At 34.5% G+C, this 21,514-nt stretch overlaps 1 protein-coding gene across 1 annotated transcript in view; it reads right to left on the bottom strand.

The window, feature by feature from the left end:
- Positions 1 to 21,514, bottom strand: part of TBX20 (T-box transcription factor 20) — a 55,771-nt gene that overhangs the window by 11,430 nt on the left and 22,827 nt on the right. The window lies entirely within an intron of this gene.

The raw sequence follows: 21,514 nt of genomic DNA, 5'->3' as shown, positions 1-21,514 counted from the left end.
AAAAAAAAAAAAAAAAAGAAATTATCTACTTTATCCCTAGTAAGAGTCTTTGCTCTAATTTCTACTTTGATATTAATACAACTCCAGTTTTCAAAATTATTGTTAACATGCTACTTTTTTTCATTGCTTTACTTTCAACTTATGTCTTTACGTAGAAAGCACATTTCTTGTAGGTAGCATATAATCAGGTCTTACTTTTTAATTCAAATTGACAATCTGTGCCTTTTAATTGAGGTATTTAGTGTCTTTATATTTAATGTGATTGTTGATACAGTTAAGTTCAAGTCTGGCTGTTTTCTATTTGTCCCATCTGTTCTTTGTTATCTCTTTCCTCTTTTTTTGCCTTCTTTGGGGTTTTCTTTTAATGATTTCATTTCACATTCTTCGTTGGTTCATTAGCTATAACTTTCTTTTGTAGTTTTAGAAAAGGACTTCGAATTTATAGTATATATCTTTAAGTTGCCACAATCTACCTTCAAGTGATATTAAATATTTCAAGTTAGTATAAGACCCTCACAATAATATATTTTCATTTTTCCCTTCCACTATAGTGCCATTTTTGTCAAACATTTTATTTTTATATAAATTGCACTCTAATTGTTATATTTGTTTAAAAAGTTAACTATCTTATTTGTTTAAAAGGTTAACTATCTTTTTAAAACATTTAAATAATAAGAAAAAATTTAATCTACTTATCCATGTAGTTCTCATACCTGCACTTTTCATGACTTTGTTTAGATCCAGATTGACATCTGGTATAATTTTCTTTCTGATTGAAAGACTTCTTTTAACATATCTATACAGCAGTTTGCTGGTGGTGAATTCTTTGCCTTTTTTATGTCTGAAAAAAATCCTTATTTTGCTTTTGCTTTTTTAAAAGATATTTTTTCTGGGTAAAGAATTCTAGATTAACAGACTTGATTTTTCTTTGAGTACAGATGGTCCCCAACTTGCAATGGTTCAATTTACCATTTTTCAGCTTTACAATGGTACAAAAGCAGTAGGCATTCAGTACAGTCCTCAGCTTAGGATGGTGTTATATCTGGACTTAGACACTTTTGACTTATATTTTCAATTTATGATGGGTTTATCCAGGCATAACCCCACTGTTAGTCAAACAGCACCTGTACGTTAAGGATGTTGTTTTGCTGTGTCCTCATTTACTTTGTTTCTGATGAGAAATCTGTTATCATCTTTATCTTTCTTCCTCTTATATATCTATCATTCTCTGGCTGATTTCATATTTTCTTTATATTACTAGTTTTATGCAATTTGACTATGACATAATTTGGCACTATTTCTTCATGCTTTTTGAGCTTGGGTTTGTTGAGCTTCTTTGAATTGTGTTTACAATTGTCATTAAATTTGGAAACTTTTTAGATATTATTTATTTGGGTATATTTTTTGTCCTACCTTCCAACCAACCACCTTTCAGGGTTTCCAATTATACAGATATTAGGCACTTGAAATTTTCCCACAACTGATGCTCTCAATTTTTAAAAATTTATCTTTGCTCTTTGGGTTTCATTTTGAATAATTTCTATTACTATATCTTCAAGTTCACTAATCTTTTCATCTGCAGTGTCTAATCTGCCACTAATCCCATCAAGCATATTTCTCATTTTACACATTGTAGTTTTCATCATTAGAATTATGATTTGGATATTTTGGTAAATCTTCTACATCTCTCCTTAATTTTTGGAATGTATGGAATACAATGATAATAAGTGTCTAAATGTCTTTGTTATTAATTGGAATATCTGTGTGAGTTCTGAGTTAGTTTCAACTAATATCTCTTCATTATGGGTCATATTTTTCTGCATCTTTGCAGTCCAGGTAACCTTTAGTTAGATGTCATGCATTGTGAATTTTGTCAGATGCTAAATATTTTTGTATTCTATCTATAAGGACATAAATACAAGACATGTCTTGAGCTTTCTTTTGGGATATAATTAAGTTACCTGGAAATAATCTGATCCTTTGGGAGTTTACTTTCAAGATATTTTAAGTAGGACTGGAACACTATTTAGTTGAGGGCTAATTTTTCTTATCTACTGAAGCAAAACCCTTCTGAATATTCTACCAAATGCCCTCTAAATCACAAGGTTTTCCAGTCCAGCTGATTAGAACAAGCATTATCCCTGGATGAACACAAAGTATTGTTTGTTTCCCCCTAATGTTTTCAGGTGCTCTTCCCTGCAGCCTCTGGTAGTTTTATAGCATGCATTCCTTTAGCAAATCTCAGCTGAGTATTCAAAAGGGATCCTCTATAAATCTTTGGAGTTCTTTAGGGATCCTCTGTAGATCTCTGAGTGCTTTTTTTCCATGCAGCTTTCACCTCTCCTATTGTCTGTCCTGTGAATTCTCACTGTTTTGGTCTCTGCAAACTCAACTCTGACCTCTCAACTCAGTGAGTCTAGTGGACTCTGCCTGCATTCTCCCTCCCTGCAATGCTCTATACTTTCTCAGGAAATAACTGCATCATCAGTCACCTCGTTTGTTTCCCATCCCACATAGATTATTGTCTTTTGTTGCCTGATATCCAGTGTCATAAAAACACTGTTTTGCATATTTTGTATGTTTCTTAGTTGTTTCAGGCAACAGGGTATAGTTGGCCCCTGTGGCTTTACCTTTACTCAAAACAATGTCTCTCCAGGGAATCTTCTACAAATTCCAAAGCCAAAGCCAACACCACACTCCCGTACCAATTAAATCACAATCTTTGGGAGTGGGACACAGGCTTCAGTAATTGTTAACACTCCTCCAGGTGATTCCAATGAGCAGGCAAGTTTAGAAATGTGGATGTGTGGGTAGATATGTGGATGGATACTTTTCACCGTATAATCTTGTATAACTTGAATTTTTGATGTATTGTTTATTTAAAATTAATTTCACATTACAAAATGAGACTATGATAACCTACCAATGAACAAAAACAAAAGAACCTCTGGTCTAACATTGGTACTTTGGGAACCCATTGTAATGAGTTGGTTAAAAATTATAATGATGCTGATTTTTTATATCAATGTAATTTATGTAAGGTAAGCAGTGCAATATACTGGAAATATCATGGGCTTTAATGTCATTCATCAAATGCATGAATGAATAGATGAGTAGGTGGACCATCTACAAACATTATCACATTCTGGCTTTGTTACTTTCTTAACCTCTCTTCCTCCGTAAATTAGGGAGCATAACTTCTGCCTCACAGGGCCACTCATTCATCAAAAAAAATTTCTTTTACAATGGTACAAAAGCAGTAGGCATTCAGTACAGTCCTCAGCTTAGGATGGTGTTATATCTGGACTTAGACACTTTTGACCTATATTTTCAATTTATGATGGATTGTAGAGATAGCCAAAAAAAACCTGTAGATAGCCAAAAAAAATTGTAGAGATAGCCAAAAAAATCTCTACAATTCTATGATGAATTGTAGAGATAGCCAAAAAAAAAAAAAAAATCCCTGTTTAATAAGTGAGGTGAGTAAAGGGAAGACTGAGAGTCAGCATGAAAAGTAGGGAAGAGAATAAGAAAAACATGTAGTATCTTAGATGTTGATAATAGTGCTATGGAAAATAAAACAGAATGACAATAAGAAGTATTACTATAAGGATTAAATGAGAAAATGCATTTGAATTACCTAAAATAGTATCTGGCACATAGAAGATAGTAAATATAAGTGTCTTTAAAAGTATATCTAAAATAGGTAAAAATATTTTATCGTCTTATATTTTTTTCCAATTTATCCTACCTGTCTGTATAATCCTAATTCAGAATAATGTGGTCCAAACAAGAGGATTTTTCTCAGTGACTGAATGCTAAAGTCAGTGGAGAAATTGACTAGAATATTATTTGCAGTTCTATTACAAAATATCTGACATCAAAGAGAAATGTTAAGCTTTAGTGAGTCCATTATCACTTGTTTAAAAGTGTAACCTATTTTTAAAAATCCCTTGAAGAGATGTATCGAATCCCTTGAGTTAGGCTTGTTGAAACTAAAACATTTTATCATTCACTGAGAGGTACTGGTGCAAAGCAAGAGCTAATGGGAAGGAAAATTTGGCATAACACGGATCCTAATTAATTTACCAGTTGCCATACATTTTAATCTTTATATACAAACATGTTGAACCCCAGCGGCCTAAACAGCTGATGTTATGTACTCAAAGACTTAATTCACTACAATATTAGAGAGTGACTGTCCTTTGAGGTCATTAAGAAGAAAGTCAAGTGAGATGAGCAATCCCTAATAAAACAACTGTAACATACATTCAAGCTGATATCCTTTAAGTCTGAATCATAAGTCATATTAACAGTATTTTAAGTGAACATAGGAAAGAATTAGATGGTTATTTTCAATGTAAAGGAACTTGTTTCAATATCTTGGAAAATATTTTTTTTGTACAGTTGTAAAGGATTTGCTCTCCCTAGGCCAAATTCTGGGTGGTGTTTTTCTAAGGTGTATTCCTATTCCGGTAAGTTGCATGTAACTGCTAAATTCATGCACCTACATTTTTTTTAAAAAAAAAAAAGAGTGTAATAGTTACATTTCTAAAAAGCACACTTAATGAGATCATTTAAATATATTTCACATACACACACAAGAAAAAGAAATAGAAATTCCATTTGAGCCAGCAATCCCATTACTGGGTATATATCCAAAGGATTACAAATTGTTCTACTATAAGGACACGTGCACACGAATGTTCATTGCAGCACTGTTTACAATAGCAAAGACCTGGAACCAACCCAAATACCCATTGACGATAGACTGGATAGGAAAATGTGGCACATATACACCATGGAATATTATGCAGCCATCAAAAACGATGAGTTTGGGTCCTTTATAGGGACATGGATGAACCTGGAAACCATCATTCTCAGCAAACTGACAGAAGAGCAGAAGATCAAACACCGCATGTTCTCACTCATAGGCGGGTGTTGAACAATGAGAACACATGGACACAGGGAGGGGAGCACTACACACTGGGGTCAGTTGGGGGGAAATAGGGGAGGGACGGTGGGGGGTGGGAAGCTGGTGAGAGATAGCAAGGGGAGAAATGCCAGATGTAGGTGATGGGGAGGAAGGCAGCAAATCACACTGCCACGTGTGTGCCTATGCAACAATTTTGCATGTTCTTCACAGGTACCCCAAAACCTAAAATGCAATCAAATAAATAAATGGGGCAAAAAAAAAAAAAAACACAAGAACTAGTCGGGCATGATGGTGCATGCTGATAATCTCAGCAGAAGAATCTCTTGCACCCAGGAGGCAGAGGAGGCAGTGAGCTGAGATTGCTCTACTATACTCCAGGGTGGTAGAGTGAGACTATGTCTTAAAAAAAAAAAAAAAAGGGAAGAAAAGAAAAGGGAAATATAATATAATGTGAGTCATATGCAAGGCATGTATGCAATTAAAATTTTTCCACATCCACATTAAAACAGTAATAACAAACAGATGTATTAATTTTAATACATTTTACTTCAGTATGTTCGAATATTATCATTTCAACATCTAATAAAAATGAGGAAGTAAAAAAAAAAGTGGGAACTATATAAGAATTTGTGAATACAAAGAAGAAAACAACAGATGCTGGGGTCTATTTGAGGGTGAAGGGTGGGAGGAGGGAGAGGAGCAGAAAAGATAACTATTAGGTACTGAACTTAGTAACTGGGTAATGAAAACCTCTCCTGCACATCACAGGAGTTTACCTATATAACAAACCTGCTCATGTACCCATGAACCTAAAATAAAAGCAGCTCTGTTGAAAAATGCTAAAAATATAGGTCGTTCTTTAGGTCTGGAGAATAATCATTATTTTAAAAAAAAAAAAAAAAAAAAAAAAAAAAAAAGAATTTCCCAAATAACACAATGAAACATTGTGAAACATTTTGCTTTTCTGTAAGAATATTATATTCATTTTGCCCTTGCTAGATCACTGGTATCATTACTTATGCTAGTCTCTAGGAGGGGAAAAGAGGGATTTTATTGAAGTGATTTACTTGTGTCAGGCCTGGAAGTGAACTGAAAGCAATGGCAGTTCTTATATAAAGGATGGCATAATTGAATTATTGCCTTTTAAGTGATTGAAAACAGTGGTGCATATCAGGGCCATCTCTTCGAAGATGTTACAAAGGGTAGTCAGGCCATGTTGTTTACTTTATGTCTAATCCCTGCATCCAGCAGAACAAAAAGTGCAAAGAATTTGTTTAGCCTGGAAGCCCACTGTGAGGATTTCTAGAATGCTGTACCCTGAAAAATGAGGATGACTCACCAAACAGGTCAAGAGATTTAGGTTTTGTACATCCCAATGCAAGAGACTGTAGTTTTAGTAGACTTACTTTTGGATTTAATAGGTAGAGAAAATGGGTACTGTTATTGAAGGTCAGTCTTTCTAACATCTAATGCTAAATATTTTTTCTAGGCAGAAAAAAAAAAGTGCATCATTACTTTACTTGATCTTTAAAACATCACTTCTGACTACTTTGTAACCATCAATTTCAGAAACAGTACACGTCAGAGACACAATCATGGCCAGAAAACGGGCAAAAAAGAGGATAACTACAATGATTATAGTGCTCTGCCAAAACATTCAGAACCATTTGAAGTCATTTGGACTATTTATTCAAGCTCTAGACAAGCAAAACCAGGACTCTACCAGTACTGAAACTGGTTGCCCTTCTTCTATCTTTGAAACTAAAGTGCAAATTTCTCTATGCTCAAAAAGCAAAACTTTCCCTTCCCCTCACATTCTCTTTTGCAACACCATTGTTCCTAATACAGTCCTTTTCTACTGCAATTACTAGATTGACGGCAATTATATGTTTTCAGGTCTGTCTCCACTACTATGCTGCTGGCCCTTGAATGAAAATATTAATAATGTTTTCTTTATAGAGGCAAGGGTTCTCAGACTTTAGTGTGCACCAGAAGCACCTGGGGGGCTCATCAAAGCACATATTGTCAAGCACCATCCTAGAGTTTCTAACTCAGTAGGTCTGAGATGTGGCCTGAGAAGGTGCTGTCCAATATATTCCAGGTTCTGCTGATGCTGCTGGCCTGGAGGCCACACATCAGAACCACTGCCCTAGTGAAGTGGTTAGGGGCATGTTTGCTGGAGCAGGTCTGCATATCTTGAATCCTAGCTCAGCCACAGCTGTGTGCTCACAGGCAAATTACTTCACCTTTTCATATCTCCCTTTTCTCATCTGTAAAATAAGGTATCAATATGATCAAGCTCTTAGGGTTATTAACATTAAGTGAATTAATATGCAGAGAGTTTCATTGGTACCTGACACGTAAGTGCTCAATAAATGTTTATAGATAACAATTTAATTAAATAATCTTCATTGTTATTATTGAGCATCAAGATCATGTGTTCCAGAAGCTGCTTATATGATCACAATCATTTTAGATGACTTGAGACTACCAATCTCTAGAACTTGCTACACTTTGTTTAAATCTCTACCTTATACATGTCAGAGGTGAAATTAATATTAAATGTTACTTCAATTTATATTCTCATTTTCTCTCCTAAATATAGACCTGGCAAAACTGTGTTCAAGGAGGAAATGTCAAAGCCATTAAAATCAAATATAATTTATAGGAAACAAAATATGTAAAGTTATTCTTGCTTATTAATTTGTTCATTTTTATATCACATCTTACTGAGTCTTTATAAATAATTTCTTGTGACAACATTTTTCTAAAGATTGATGCGGATATATTATAAATTGCTGGAAGACAACATATCAATATATGTAGCTTGCACAAAATATTTAATAAATGAAAACTTTAGATAATACAATTTGAGAGGTATTATAAATCATTAATTTTGAGAGCTGAATTATATAACCCATTTTGGAAAAACAAAATGACTCTAACTTAATCTTTTAAAAAGCTTTTAGGCTTTAGTTTATTTTTAATTATTTGACTTAATCCTATTGATTTTTCTTTTCAGTAGTAATATACATTTCTGGTTTTGTATTATCATTAGAAACTTAAATAAGTAAACCGTACCACTGAAAAAAACCAAAAACTATTATGCTTAGTTTTCTAAGTTGTATAGCTGTGACAACTAAGTAAAAGGTCTCTGACAAAGTACTGATTACTCAGCCTAGAAATAAACTTCAGTACACTGTGAGGCAGACAACAAATATTCTTCATAGACAAATAGAAAGACACAAACAAGAAAAAAAAGGAGGATAATTTACAACTATAAGTCAACTGTGAATAACTACTCTATCAGGCTGACTGGTCTGGCACTTCCAGTTCATACGGTTTTGTAAAATAAATGCCCCCTCTAAAAAGCTGTGGATAAAGGAGAGGCGTTTTAAGTGTAGAACCACATCTTGCTAACTGAAAGAATTTTTTGGTGACTCCTTCTATAATTTGGAAAAAAATTAGTTCTGTTAAACACCATTCCTTCTTTCTTGCTGTTGTTATCAACAGATTTTGATCTCATTAAATTAACATACTTTATTTAAAAGCAGTCTTTAATCTGGCTACCAAACAAACCTGCTTCCATTTTATGCATGTAGACTTTTATACTAAGTCTATTTTTGCCAACGATTTAAAGAAAATTGTTCCTTTTCCAAGAAGCTGTACATTCAGGTTCTTTATATCTTGGCTTTTGTATCTTCTATAAAGTAAGGAACTTTATAAAATAAGGAGGTGGTGGAATAAATTAGATGATCTTGAAGGTTTATTATGGTTTTAATGATTTATAAATCCATAAACAAAAGTAAAAAATTTAAAGCAACTGTTTTGAAAAATCCCAGCACTAGTTGCAAAAAGCCCTGAGTTCTAACCCCATGTCTTCTACTATTTGTGTGGCCCTGGGCAAGTCACTTGAGCTCCTGGGGCCGTAACTTCTACACTGTTATAAAGACAGGGATAAACTAGGTAACTCCTAAATTTTATTCTAACTTCAAAATAAATAATGCCTAGAAAGCTAATTAATTGTATCCTGGAAGTTTAAAATCAAAATGCCAGGGTACACTTTAGTGTGTAATTTTAAAATATGTTCTATTTAATTTATATTTGAGAGAGAATAAAACACATACTAATAATTAAAAATAAAATTTTCCATTTTTATAGGATTGTATTATAATATGTTGCTCTATATTCCAGAAATAAAATTCAGTTTTACACTCCTTGATTTCTGTCTCTGTTCTGACATCTGCTATAGTCTGAACATTTATGTCCCCTAAAGATTCACATGTTGAAGCCTAATCACTGATGTGACAATATTAAGAGGTCCGGCCTTTGGGAGGTGACTAGGAGGGGAGGGTGGAGCCCTCATGATTGAGACTCTGCCCTTATGAATGACGCCTGAGGAAGTTTACTTGCCCCTTGCACCAAGAAGGTATCATTTACAAAGCAGAGAGCGAGTCCTCAGTAGACACTAAACCTGTCAATGAGTTGCTCTTGGACTCTCCAGCCTCCAGAACTGTAAGAAATAGACATTGTGTCTACTTATGTCTATAAGTATAAGCTACCCTGCTTATGGTCTTTTGTTATAACAGCCCAGATGGACTAAGATACATCTAAGCACCACTGTATTCATCGATCCTATCCCTCCAAGCAGAGGTGACACAGCTGTCCTCTGCCTCCCCTATCTCAGAAGCCTAGTGTGCTCTGTGACTCCCCTTACGGAATGTGGTTCCCAAGGGGAACTCTGTGGATCTGTGGGAGCATGGGGGAGCAAACGTTTTTTGTAAAGGGTCACATAGTAAATATATTAAGTTTTACAGGTCATATGATCTCTGTCACATATACTCAACAATGTCATTGTAACACAAAAGCAGCCACATATAATACTTACACCAACCCCAAAAAATGACTGTGTTCCAATAAAAAAACTTTATTGGTAGACAATCAAATTTACTTTCATATTATTTTCACATATCAGGAAATATTACTTTAAAAATTTTCCAACCACTTAAAGAGGTAAAACCATTCTTAGCTTTGGGGTGTACGCAGCAGGTGCCAGGCTGCAGTTTGCCAAACCCTACTCTAGGCTGTTTACCTGATTAGATGTGTGCCCCGCTGATCCTGCTCTGCTCCTAAAGAAACATGCTTTGAAAACTCTACGACCCAGCCTAGAGCTGTGTTAGAATCAAACACCATTTTCTCTCTGGCACCATAAATTATTATGAAACACCCAGAAATTATTCACAAGCCGTGAACTTCTTTAGCAACTCTGACAAAATATTTACTTCTTCATTACCTTAATGTAGATAAAACTTCCACAAATTCCCCGAATATTAGATTTGCAACTTGCTTTCCTAAAATCTCCTTCCTTACCTAACCTACTAGAGTACACTTCAGCTCTGAGCAAAAGGGGCCAAATCCCACTGGGCTTATGTTCAAACTGTGTTTGAAAGTTTTATTCTTGGGAGGCCGAGGTGGGTGGATCAGCTAAGGTCAGGAATTTAAGACCAGCCTGGCCATCATGGTGAAACCCCATCTTTAAAAAAAAGAAAGAAAGAAAGAAAGAAAGTTTTATTCAATGCAAGTGGTTTTAAAATCACTTTTATAGAGACTCTTAGTATGAATTTTGGACCAATAGGGTGATATAAGCCTTTATATTTAATTCCCTGCCCTACTAATATGAACAAGAAAACAAGAGAAACTCAGGAAATGAGGGAGGGTGCCAACTATCTATTTAGATATTTCAGCCACAGACAGGTAAGGGGTAAGGGCAGCACCAGCCAGCATGCCATCCATCAGCGCACAAGGAAGAAAGATACCCAGGGTGGAAATAAACAAGGCTTCTGTTGGAGCTTCATTAAAACCCCAACTTGGAGCAAATGGGGCTAAAGATGAAAACAGATCTTTGAGCAGATTTTTGGGGAATAGACTGCCACACAGCTGGAGTCTAGGAGGAAGGAATACCACGCCAACCCTCCCAGCCAGCACACAGTGTAATTGGCATACTGAACAGGGTGGGCCATCACCACGGCCAGCTCCAGAGGAGGGCTTGAGGCTGCTGTGCTGGGTGTGGGAACCAGCACGGCCTCAGCTGGTTTCTGGCTGCCAAGGCAGAGAGAGTAGTCACATTAATGCCAAGTCAACACTCCTTTTTCAGAAACTGCTTCCTTATCTATCTGTGACAACTCTCTAACTTAAACAGAATTTCCACATTGGCAAAATGATAATAAATATATTACCCCCTTTTCAGTCCATACCTGGAAGATCTAACAAAGCCTCAGGCTTTTACTCAGAATCAATTTCAGCTCCTAATATTAAACAGACGTTCTATTCTACAGAAGAGCTAGAGAAAAATGATTTGACATTTCAGAATGTTCAACAGTTCAAAAGAAGAAAAGTCATTTAACAGAGCAGAATAAATGACTTCTTTTGAAGCGGATGTATTGCAAGAAACAGGACACATTTTAAAATCTTTAATTTGTGCTTTTAAAATTTTAGTAAGATTTAAGAAGACCATGTATTAATAAAATAGGGACTAGTAGCCATGAAAAGGAAACAATCTGAGAATGTAAAATTATACTTAGAAATAACACAACAGTAATCCTCACATTTGAAAGGAACTAGTAAAACAGTAGGCAGAATATTAGATGCTGCAGGAAACAGAATCAGCAAATTAGAAGATATAAGAAGTTCTCCCAAAATTCAGAGTAAAAATCAAAAGAGAAAATATAAATGGGGACTAGATTAAGGAGAGGCAACAAATGTTTGCATTAACATTAAGAAGATAGTTTTTAAAAGATGATAAGAAAGGCCAATGAATAACATTCTAATTTTAAGTCTCAGATTATTTAAACATAATTTTTGGTTAAGTGAGAAGTACAAAAATAAATCTCTATATCCTATTATCTAGGACAACAAAATATACACTTTCAGTCTTGGCCAAAAATAGAGAAATATCAAAGGAAAAAGAATAAAATTTTCCAGAGTTCAATTAAGACTTGAATTTTCAATCTAAAAGGCTCAATTATATTTAAATACTAATTTTAAAAAACTACAATTGAACAGATATTGGTACAATTTCTGAATTTCAAAGATTAAGGAAACTTTCTAGAAACATTTTATCCAGACAGAGAAGAAACAAGGAAGTTTCAAACAAAGAAAAGACAATGGGTTTGGCATTAGCTTTTATTCCATAATACTTCAAAGCTAGATGACAAGACTTAAAAGGAAGGTTGAAAGAATTCTAAGCAAAAGGACTGTGACTTTAGTCAGGTTCATACATAATGGCAATAGAGCCTCTTAGTTATGCAAGAGCTCATAAAGCATATGACCCACTTATCCTTCCTCAACCAGTTACTCAATGTTTACCAACAACTGACAATAAAGTCAGAACATAATTCCAATAATTGAAGAGAGTACAGAAGAAATGAGTGGTAAACAATGAATATGCCTGCAATTAAATTAAAAATAATTGTGGCTAATCTATCACAATCCTGATGTTTATTAAGAAAATAATTTAAGACAGATGATAAGAGAGATCAAGGGCTGAAAATCTGAATTTAAGTCCCGGATTATTTAAACAAAAATTACTGGTTGAGGGAGGAGTAGTACAAAACAAATCTCTATCTGTTATTTTATAGGATAACATGATATATACTTTCATTCTTGACAAAAAGAAACAGAGAAATATCAGTTTTACAATGGTGTTAGAATTTAAAGGCAATAATTACTAAAAAGAAATATAATGAACAACAGAGAGAATATTTTGGTTTCAGATGAACTGGGTTTGAGTTTCAGCTATCACAAATCACGTGAATTTGGATAAAATATTATTATCTCTAGGCTTTCATGATTTAATCTACAAAATAAAAATAACTTCTTTGTTACATGATTATTTTGAAATAAAACATATACATAGCCCACTGTCTGACACATGACACGTGGAGTGTTGGCCATTATTGTTAATAATAAAGGGGAAAAGTTGATAAATATAACAAAAGACAGAAAAGGAAATTAAAAACTAAAGCAAATAACTATATTAAACAGAAAGGAGAAACGGTTCAAAGAAACACCACCAAACATATCAGTTCTCATAATGCTTGAAGATGGGTTAAGTTTTTCTATTGAAAGATAAAGACCCTTAGATAAGACTTTAAAAATACAGCTACTCTGTATGCTGTTTTTGTAAAGACACATGATTCATTCACTCAACAAATATTTGGGTGCTCACTGTGTGCCAGACACTATCTGGGATCTGGGGATATGGTTAGGAAACAAAATACAAAGGCTTTGACCATTCAGACATGGAGCGCAGCACAATCTAGAAGGAAGGTTAAAGACCCTCAGGCTGGGACAGGCTTCATCACGTTCAAGAAATGTTAAGCAGATCTATGCAATGAAGCCAGCAAGCAGGGGAGAGGAGGGAAAGAGAGTTCAGGGAGATAACTGGGACAGGTGGGATAGATTCTATAGAATGTCTGAGGCCCTGTCTGGACTTTGGATTGTAATCTAAATTAGAAGGTGAGGAATTGGAGGGCTCTACGTATGAGTGATATGATCAAACTTCCTTTCTTTGGAAAGATTATTCTGATTGCTGTATTGAAGGAAAATAAGGCCAATATTGAATGCAGGCCAATAAGAGTGGAGACAGAGAGACCAGTTAGAAAATTAATGTAATAATCTAGGAAAGGTAGGACAGTGGCCTAGATCAGAGTGGTAGCAGTGAAGACAGTAAGTGGTTGGGCTCCTCTGGACTAGAAGGATTAGTTGACAAGATGTGTTAATTGTTTGGATGTGTAAAATATGAGAAAAAGAGGAGTCAAAGATGACTCCAAGTCTTTTGGCCAGAACACTAGGAAGGATACGGTTATGAGTAGCTATGGTGGGAATAGTAAGGAAAGAGCAGGTATGGAGGAGTGTGGTTAGGCAATCAGTTGTAGGTGTGTGAAATCTGAGGTGCTCTTAGGGGGACAGGGAAAAGTAAAAGTAAAAGCCAGTCAGGTATTTGAATCTGGATAGGCTGGACTCAGCATATAACGGTGCTTAAAGGCATAAAACCGAGCACCCAGAGACCAAATGTAGGTGGAGAAGAGAAGTGGAAGGACTGAGGTCTGGAACACATCATGTTTACAGACAGATGAGATGAGGAGGAGCCAACGAGGGGCATACAGAAAGAATGGTAAATGAAATGGAATGAAAAACAGAAGACTGAGTGGTCTGGGAAGCCCAGGAAGGAAAGAGAGGAGAACGAACAACTATGCCAAGTGCTGCTGACAGGCCAGGGGCTGAGAACCAACCACTGGGTTTAGCAATGAGGAGGTCACTGTTGACTCTGACAAAGGTGGAGTAGGGGGTAGTGGGGATGAATGTCTCAGAGGCAGAGTAGAAGAGAGAAAGGGAGAAAAGAAACAGGAGAAGAGAACACACAAAACTTTTTCTAAGGAACTGTAAGAAGGAACAGAGAACTGGGAAAGTGAGAAATTCAAAAGACAAATGGGGTCAAGAGAGGGTTGTTTTCTTCTTAATGAAAATGACAGGATATTGAGAGACAGAATATTGCTGTAGTCCAATAGATTTTTAAAAATTAAAGGGTAAACAAAAGAAAGCAAAAATTTAAAAAGGGTAACCATATAAGATTAAAGTAGAACTTGAGGTAAACACAATTAAATGGGAAAGGCATTAACATATATTTGACTAATAAACAATGGAACAGACTAAGAAAGTTGTTAAAAGAGTATTCCCCAAAACAATATTGCACCCACTTGAATTTATGTACAAGATTCATAAAATCTTCAGGTAAATGATCATTTCTTTGCTATTCAAATTGATTTAGACAATAAAAGGAAGGAACAGATTTCAATTAATTTGAGCAAATTAGCAGAACCCAATACCAAAAACTGACAAGAGAAAGTACAAAATCAAATAAGATTGATACAAAAGGTCCTAAAGGAAATATAAGTAGTTTAAATCTAGTAATTTAAGAAAAACAGATAAAATCCAAGCAGGAATACAAGGATGGTTCAACATAGACAATATGACTATATCATAATGCCATTTAAAAGTAAAAAAGAAATTGAAATAATCTCAATAGATGGATGTTAAAGAGCATTTACTATAAATTCAATTAATATTAAGATAAAATTATTAATTTAAGTATGAAGGTATAATGAAGAATATTTGTCTGAAACCAACAGCCATCAAAAACCATACATAATGAATCAAGAACAAGAGAAAAATGCCAACTATTATTATATTTCAATGGTGTCCCAGAAATTTTAATCAGTGTAATAAAACAAAAAAAAAGATATTGTAAAAAGTATAACTGTTAGAAATAAAATCTTCAGTTTTGCAAAGATATGGCAATTTACTAGAAAACACAAGAGACTAAAATGACAATTTATTAAAACAGATTTTTTAAGGTCAGTAAAATGGCAGAATGCCAAAGACATATAAGAATCAAGAGCTTTTTGCAGAATAAATTAGGCAGATTTCTAATTTAAAATTCTATTTATAAAAGTAAGCACCTCCACAAAATCTCTCTAGTGTTTTCCAATAAAAATGTAAAGTGAGTCACATATGTAACTTTAGATAAGCCCAGTTGCCACATAAAAAACATTAAAAATATTTTTGTATGACACAATAACCCAAAATATTACTTCAATATATCTAATTGATGTTTTTAAATGATTTTTTTCATACTGAGTATTCAAATTCTAGTAATTTTTAGTGGTTAGTTAATCTGTTTGTGTGTTGGTACACTTAACAGTATATTTCATATCCTCACTAGCCACCTGTGGCCAACAGCTATTGCATCAGACATAGCAGCTCTCATAAGCCTAGATGTGTGCCTAAGAACATATGTGCAGGACTTACAAACTTGAAAATGGCAAACTGCTACAGAATACAGGAGATTTCAGTCAGAGAACAAACATAGTACCTATTCATAGACTAGAATAGAAATATGTGTCTTTGAATACTGATACCACTATAAAGATATCAATTTTCTCTCCCAGTTATTATATAAATTCAACACAAGCCTAATACAAATTCCCATAACATTTATGTAGAAGACCTGACAAAAAGATTTCAAAGACTGGAAGCATAAAGATCAAAGAATATCAAGAAAGTTTTAAAATGACAAGTAAATAAAGATTGGGATTTGCCGTATCAGATATTTAGATATCAAATATTTATAATTTATGAAAATTACAACAAGATGATACTGGCAGCTTGGCAAAGAGACTTTAAGAGAGAATTTGGTACAGCATGTGACAAAGTGAATGAAAAATAAGTGGGAAATGAATAAATTCATAAATACATATTTATAGTATTCAGGCTACTTGTAAAAAATATAAAGTTATATGTCTATTTTATAATGTTCACCAAAATAAGTACTATACAAGTCAAAGGTGTAAATGAAAAACTAAAAAGCAGTAAAGTGATTTAAAAATCTATAGTGCATGTTTGTATTATTTTGGAGTGAGAAAAGTTTTCTAGGACAGAAATCAAAGAACAAGAACAACAGATTTGGTGATAAAACCATCTGTGTATCAAAAGCATAAATAAAAAGGTGATTTCTGAGTGGTAAAATGATTCCAACATACATGAATAATAAAATACTAATATCCTTCATACATAAGTAGCTTTTACAGCTCATTTAGAGAACAAGGTGAACAATAAAAAAAAAAAAAGAAGAAGAAGAAAAGACCTAAGGACATAAACAGGCCAATTCCTAGGATAAAATACAAATGGTCACCTATCAAACTGGCAAAAATGGAAAGATGATGATCATGTCTGATAGACGTGCAAAGAAATGAGTAATTGCTGTGTACAACCTTTCCTGCAGGAAATTTGGCAGTATGCATGAAATGCCTTAAAAATGTATACAGTCATGTACCACATAACAACGTTTTAGCCCATGATGTTCCACATATACAATGGTGGTCCCCTAAGAACAGAATGGAGCTGAAAAATGTCTACCACCTAGTGACATTGTAACCATCATAATGCAGCAGCATAACACATCACTCACATGTTGGTATAAAGTACATCATGCTTGATAATGATAATAAACAACGATGTTACTGGCTTGTATATGTACTAATACTATACTTTTTATAAATATTTCACAGCATACTCCTTCCACTTATTTTTTTTAAAAAAACAAGTTAACTGTGAAACCGTCTCTGGCAGATCCTTTGGGAGGTATTCCAGAAGAAGGCATTATCATTAAAGGACATGTGTGTTATTGCCCCTGAAGACCTTCAGTGACAGAAGACGTGGAGGTGAAAGACAGTGATATTGATGATCCTGACCCTGGGTGGGCCTGATGTGTGTGACTATGTCTTAAGTTTCAACAAAAATGTTTTAAAAACAGAAAAAAAAAAAAAACAATAAAGATATAAAGAAAAAATATTTTTACACAGTGTATGATGTGTATGTTTTAAGCTAAGTGTTACAGAAGTGTCAAAAAGTTAAAAAAAATAAAAAGTTTAGAAAGTAAAAACGTTACAATAAGCTAAGGTTAATTTATTCTTAAAGAAAAATATTCTTTATAAAGTTAGTGTAGCCTACATGTACAGTGTTTATCAAGTCTACAGTAGTGTTCAATAACGTCCTAGGCCTTCACATTTACTCACCACTCACCCACTCACTCAGAGCAAATGCCAGACCTTAAGATCCATTCATGGCGAGTGCCCTATATAGGTGTATCATTTTTTCGTTTTACACTGTATTTTTACTGTACCTTTTTAATGTTTAGGTACATAAATATCTACCCTTGCATTACAATTGCCTACAGCATTCAGTACAGTAACATGCAGCACAGTATGGTTTATAGTCTAGGATCAACAGGCCATACCTATGTATGTAGTAGGCTGTACCATTTGGGTTTGTGTAAATATACTCTATGATGTTTTCACAATGACAAAATCTCCAAACAATGTATTTCTCAGAATGTAGCCCTACTGATAAGTGACTCATGACTACATATCTTTCCACTTATATGAGGTACCTAGACTAGATAAATTCATAGATGCAGAAAGTAGAATACAGATTTACCAGGGTGTCGAAGTGAAAGTAAATTAGAAGTCATTTTAATGGGTATGGAGTTTCTGTTTGGGATGATGAAAACATTCTAGAAATGGATAGTAGTGACGGTTATGTGACATCATGAATGTACTTAATGTCACTGAATTGTCCACTTTAAAATAATTAAAATGGTCAATTTTATATTATGTATATTTTACCACAATTTCTAAAACTTCCATTGCATGACTATAAAGTTTATTAAACCGTTCTCCTATTATTGCATATTTGGGTTCTTTTCCCAAATTTTTAAGCAATTAAAAATAATACTAAGATAAAAAAAAATATATCCTTTGACTCAGCATTTTTATTTGTGGATATTTATCCTAGGTAATAATTAAGATGTGTAAAGACATGTAGATATGTATTTTCCTCCTGGCATTACCTGTAACAGCAAAAACTCAGAAATCTAAATAACTAATGCATGGGATTAGTTGAATAAATTATAGCGCCAAATGGAAAATTAGAAAGCCATTAAAAAATGTACTGCAGAGATATATCTATTTATATTAAGAGGGAAATGATTAAAAATAATATGGTTGGCATGATAAACTTTTAAAGGAAGTAAATGTTCATACGTGCATAAGAAAGTATCTTATATATATAATGGGGTTTTGCCAGTGGTTAGCTAAGAAAATGAAGTGTCACTGGTTTTTTATGCTCTATTTCTTACTTGTCCATATTTTCTTATTTTTTGGCAATGAACACATACTCTCTGTAAAAAGAAAAAAAAATTAATAAAAGAAACTTAATTTTGAATAAAACATAACCACTCCCAGTTATTTTTCCTTTCTCAGAAGTAACACTGTGCTTTTTTGTACTGGACAAAGTTAACAACTCCCCCACCCCCACCCCCCAAAAAAAAAGAAATCACAAAATACCAACTGAATGACTGTCTAAAGCTTTTTGTTATATGGAACCAGCCAATAACTTTTCCCCAATCTGAGAAACTACACATTAGATTATATAAGGATATCCCTTTGGGCTTTTGGTTTGCTTCCTGGTTGACCATAGTAGGTACATTACACAGCAGTAATGAAAATATTTGATATTTTTGCCAGTGAGGTGAGTTTTCTTTTAGAAATGAGGAAGATGATGTCCCTGAAGAGTAAGGCTACACACAAAGTGAGACATTCAAGTATCTCAATGGAACCTAGTAAAATTAGAGCAAGAAAATGGAAATGCCTTTACGAGTATCCTAAAAGCTTGTGCAGCTGTAGAAGGATTAAAACTGTGAATTTACAGGCAAACAGATCCAATCCTAAAAGCATTTTTGTTTGGGTGTCCCACACATTAAGTTGTAAATCTGAAACAGGAAACTTGAAATCATTAAGGTCACGTATTTATAACATCATATTCAATTATGCTAGAAAAGTGCAATATCTGTCATCATGTCATAAAAAGATGTGTTTTTCTCTCAGATCTCTTATAAAGAAAAGCTCCCTATATTGTTAAGGATAGGGCTGTTTTCAATCAGTTACAAGGAGCAATTCAATTACTAGATGGTTTAGTGCAGTAACTGACTCCAGACTAATTTAATTTCTTTAGGTCTCTAAAGATCAATTGATCTGATTTGTCCCATCCCCAAAGGCTGTTTATGAAAAATTCAGACTTAAATATCTGGAAATGAAATCCAAAACCTTGGCCAATTTCACACTACTTAGGTCATCTTGCAAACTTTCAGCTAGTCATGTAAGAGTACCGTCTTTGCCCTCAGACCATTGAAAGCTACTTAGCTTCATGTACATGTGAGTGCTCCCACATCAGGATGCTTATTCAATAAGTGGAATATGTGGCCACACGCATTATCAAATCTACTGTTCTAAAGAGCAGTCAGACTGAGTACCTCCTATCTTGTAAACCCATGTGCAACTACAAGGCTATTTTTACTCTAGAAGTAGTTTATTAAGACTATGAAACATAGAGTTACATGGGATAAAAGCTGTGAGATGAAATGCTCATAGAACAAGATGAAGAACTTGTAATTATTTTACCTTTTTAGATTTATAAAATGCTGTCATAAATGCCAGCTTATTTTAGTCTCAGAATAAACCTCAGAGGTGAGCAGGGTTATTTTTTCCATTTTCTAGATGAGGGAACAGACTCAGAAGTCTACTGACTTCTCCAGGATCACTCACCCAGGAAAAGGCAGAAGTGAGACTCTAACCCATAACTTTTTTTCTCCCAATATATCATGTGTACCCGCATGGTCTCAGACAGAAAATATGACGCACACTATAAAAACACATCACTACCACCCCACTGTGTCATTGTCTCCATTCTTACTTGTCACCTGAATAAAACTGAGAAAGAGTTCACTTTTAATAATTCCAACTGCATAAACCCGGTCTGCAGCAGGGATTCTGGCCCTCAGAAAGAGGAAGGAAAGTCATGCCTAAATGAAGTTGCGTTTTGCAAGTAGACTCCTTTGCTGCGCACACTGCTGGTACCACATTCTCACTGACTTGTGTCCCACCTAATTTGAGAGTTACCACTTGCGTTCTCTCTGCACTTTGCAATGCATTTTCAATCCCAAGCTCAAGTTTCGTTTCCTGATCTCAACACCTCCAGCCACTTGTCAAGCTCTCCAACTATTTAATCTTTCTTTTCTGCTCAGATCCCATAGTTCCTGCTCAGCATTCAGCCTCTCCTGCTAACTCATTTGCTTCCCTGCTGAGCCTCTAAGTTTGTCCCCCCAAAATCAAACCTCTGTCTCACATTCTGCCATTTGGGAAGACTTACGAAGGCTGAGAGAAGGGTTGCTAAAATATATAATTATCTCTTAATTTGAGTTGCCAAGATAGGTTACACAGAAGTGTTGATGCCAGGAGATGTGGCTATGTAGGTAACAAAGAGTGCAGCAGAAACGTATAGCAATGAGCAGGGAAATTATACAAAGATGTAGAGATAAAGTAAACAAGTGGTTCTAGTAGCTAGGGAACCTCCCCCATCAATAAAGACATCTGGCCACATAAAAGAATTAGTGTGTTTAAGAAATGCAAATAATCAATTAGGTTTAAAAATCTTCTCTTTGAAAAACAATTTTTGACATTCATACAAGGCAAAGTACGTATCTCTAGATATTCATTACTATCACCTTGATGGTCTCAAGCTGCATGAACCATTTTAATTGAGTAAAAAGTAGGGTAAGTTACAGGCACGTAATTGTCACTTGTCTTCTTAGAGGTCCTGAGACCCGCCTGATGTCTCTTCTATTAAACATAAGCAATCTACTATATTGGTAAAAATTATACGACCTTGAATTAAATTACATCTCCTTGTTTCAAAATTCCAAACCACCTTTACACTGTCTGTGTTAGCAAACATATCTACTTGGGAAAGTAAAAGGCTATCACAGTTCTGTTTCTCTACAGACTGCCACTCATTGAGTCAAGAAGCTTAAGAATGTCAAGAGAACTAAGTCTTTAATAACAACAAAGCCCTATTTTTTTTATAGCGGAATAAATGTCCTGACCAAAGAAACCATTTCACTCA

This window comes from Cebus imitator, unplaced genomic scaffold, assembly GCF_001604975.1.
Source record: "Cebus imitator isolate Cc_AM_T3 unplaced genomic scaffold, Cebus_imitator-1.0 Scaffold294, whole genome shotgun sequence".
In the NCBI taxonomy this organism is placed as follows: domain Eukaryota; kingdom Metazoa; phylum Chordata; class Mammalia; order Primates; family Cebidae; genus Cebus; species Cebus imitator.
Note: the sequence above shows the minus strand (reverse complement) of the source record. Positions and strands in the feature narration are given on the sequence as shown.